The sequence below is a fragment of the Poecilia latipinna genome, unplaced genomic scaffold (assembly GCF_001443285.1).
Source record: "Poecilia latipinna isolate Pla-1442-1.1 unplaced genomic scaffold, P_latipinna-1.0 Scaffold1631, whole genome shotgun sequence".
Taxonomy (NCBI): Eukaryota; Metazoa; Chordata; class Actinopteri; order Cyprinodontiformes; family Poeciliidae; genus Poecilia; species Poecilia latipinna.
Window position 1 is genome coordinate 106,756 of NW_015114247.1, and position 3,037 is coordinate 109,792.

The window sequence follows — 3,037 nt, forward strand, 5'->3', positions numbered from 1 at the left end:
TCAATAATGGACAATGTTAACATCCATTATGTGTGTGTGGGCATGGGAGGACTGCAAAAGAGCACGTTTCTTGAAACTAGCTAGCTAACATTACTGTCTGTATTCTATTATGCTGTGTGTATCACGCATGTGAATGTGTGTATGTGCATGATCCATCCATCCATCTTTGGTTTATCTGGGGTCGGGTTGCGGGGTCAGCAGCCTAAGTAAGGAGGCTCAGAGTTTGCTCTCCCCAGCCACTTGTTCCAGCTCCTCTGGGGGAACCCATGGCATTCCCAGACCAGCTGAGAAACATCGTCAGCGTGTCCTGGGTCTTCCCCGGGGCCTCCTCCTGGTGGGATGTGCCCGAACACCTCACCAGAGAGGCGTCCAGGAGGCATCCTAATCAGATGCCGAGTCACCTCAACTGGCTCCTCTCGACATGAAGGAGCAGCAGCTCTACTCTGAGTTCCTCCTGGATATCTGACCTTCTCACCCTATCTCTAAGGGAGAGCCCAGACATCCTACAGGGAAAACTAATTTTGGCTGCTTGTATCCATGACCTGGTTCTTTCGGACATGACCCAACGCTCATGACCATAGACGAGGGTAGGAACTTAGATCAGTCAGTAAATCACGAGCTTCGCTTTTTGGCTCAGTTCTCTCTTCACCACGACAGACTGGTACAGCGCCCACTTCACTGCAGATGCTGCACCAATCTGCCTGTTTATCTCCTGCTCCATTTTTCCCTCATTGGTGAACAAGATCCTGAGATACTTGAACTCCTCCACTTGGGGCAGGACATCCTCCCCAACCCAGAGAAGGCACTCTATACTTTTCTGGCTCATTTATTTATGCATTTATTTCTATAGCTATGAATTTTTATTTTATTTATTGAGATGATAAAAGAAAGAACCTTGAACACATTGATCAACAGGTTTTGTATGTCATTCAACTCTCTCTCTCTCTTGGTTTTCTCATCCAGGGTGTCAGACACACAAAGAGACACACACACACAAATAATACACATGCACAATAAAGTATAGGTGGTAATGTTAGCTAGTTGGTTAGATAACTAGTGTTAGCTAACTTTGAAGAAGGCTAATATGTTGATTTGTGACAAAACGCTGTCACAGTACTCATAATTGACACACACAAACACATTTGTGAGATAAAAAATAAAGATAATACTTATATGCAAGCGTTTTTGCTATGTAAAATAATATTACTCAGGGTGATACTTAGGTCTCAGTATGTTTGGTTCACAAAAAAATGTTTTCCTGACAGTAACAATTGGTAAGAAACAAAGATTCCCATTAAATTCCATAGGAAATGAATGCGGGTCATTTTGGACCCACTCACGGAAGAATGGGGTAGTAACATAAAACATGCTATTTCTTAAAATGTATAAAAGGTAAATTAAAAATTTGAATTGCATGATATCAATAACATGTTTCTTGAGGAATACCTGGAATATGAAGTGATGAAAACTTTTCATTACAAAGATATTGCAAAAAGATGACCTCACCGGGTCAAAAAGGACCCAGTTACACATCAGAGGGTTAAGAGAGGAGGTAGCTGTTAGCTGTAGCTCTGCAGCACACATAAAAGAACCCTCTAGTAAGTAAATACTTACAGCAAAAGACATGTAAACATTTTATTTACTTTCACTGCTCAATAAGAAGAAACACATTAACAATAAAAATCAGACTGCAGTTTGTTATTTCATGACTTTGAATCATGATAAGCTGCCTTATTAGCAAAACTGCTATACTGCTTTCATAGACTTAAGCTTTTTTGTTAAAGGTAGCAAACATCTCATACATATTTAGCTCTTTAAGTTTTAGTTAATTAGAAGAGTTTGAAACGGGAGGGAGGGGCTGAGCAAGTGGACCCAGCTCAGTGTGTGAGAGCCAAGAACAGATAGAAAAAAAAAAGAAAGCTATACCTTCATTTCTCACGGTCTTCAACGTAGAGCCTTTAAAACCACAAAATAAAATCTGAATATTTTTCTATGTAAACCGTGGTGCTTTCAGTGTTACGTTTAAGTTATGATACTCCCCAGATATTCATTTCTATCTACTTATTTGTTCTCAGTCATCCAGGACAAGACAAAACTAAAAAAGGCCTTAAAATATAGAAACTTAAGTTATAATTTAAATTGCCCATAACTTGTATTGGGAGCAATTTCAATGAATCAATGTTTATGAGAAATTTTTTTAAGAGCAGTTACTCGTTAAAACTTTTTATTTAGAACCTTAAATATTTGTAAAGGTGTAGCAGAGATTAGATCAGTCAGACTGAACAAAACTCTCATTTAAGCAACATTTGAATTTTAGTTTTACTTCTCAACAGTTTGTTTAGTGAGAAAAACACGTTTGATGTGCATTAGTCATTTTGGTCCTGCAGCTTGAATGTGGTTTAAAAACATTTTAAACCAGATTTTATGTTACATTTCACTGTAACTTTGCTGACCCCCTCCAAAATTGCCGTTAAGAAATTTGCCTGTGTATTGTCCACCTCGATGATGAGATGGGACTTTCGTCCTTGCCGAGGGCTGACAGTCATTAAAATTTCCTCATTAAAAGTTATAAAATAAAATGACAAGTTTGGTTTGCATCCTTGTCTATTTGAGCAGCTGACTGCGCAGCTTCCTATGACCATTTTTAATGTGAAATCAACTACAAAGAAGCAATATTAGGTTACAGACCAGCTTTGAAGAGGCGCATTGGTCAACTGGATTTACTTTCACAGGTGGAGTGTTACAGCTTTTGCAATAATGTTCAACCTGAGATATATGTAGAAAAAAAAAACGCTTTATTATAATTCACTTTGAGTTTATTTCAATAAAAATAGACAAGAAAGGGAAAAAGAAACTGAAAAAAAGATAACATTATCTGAGAGCATACAAGAAATACATTTTGGAAATCTGCTTTTATAACAGCAGGAAGAAAAAAACAAAAACAAAATAAAACAGAGAACTGAGAAATCACAGCAACAATGTATGTATATATAACAATCACAATATATGCCACTGAAAATAACTCAGTACTAATTAA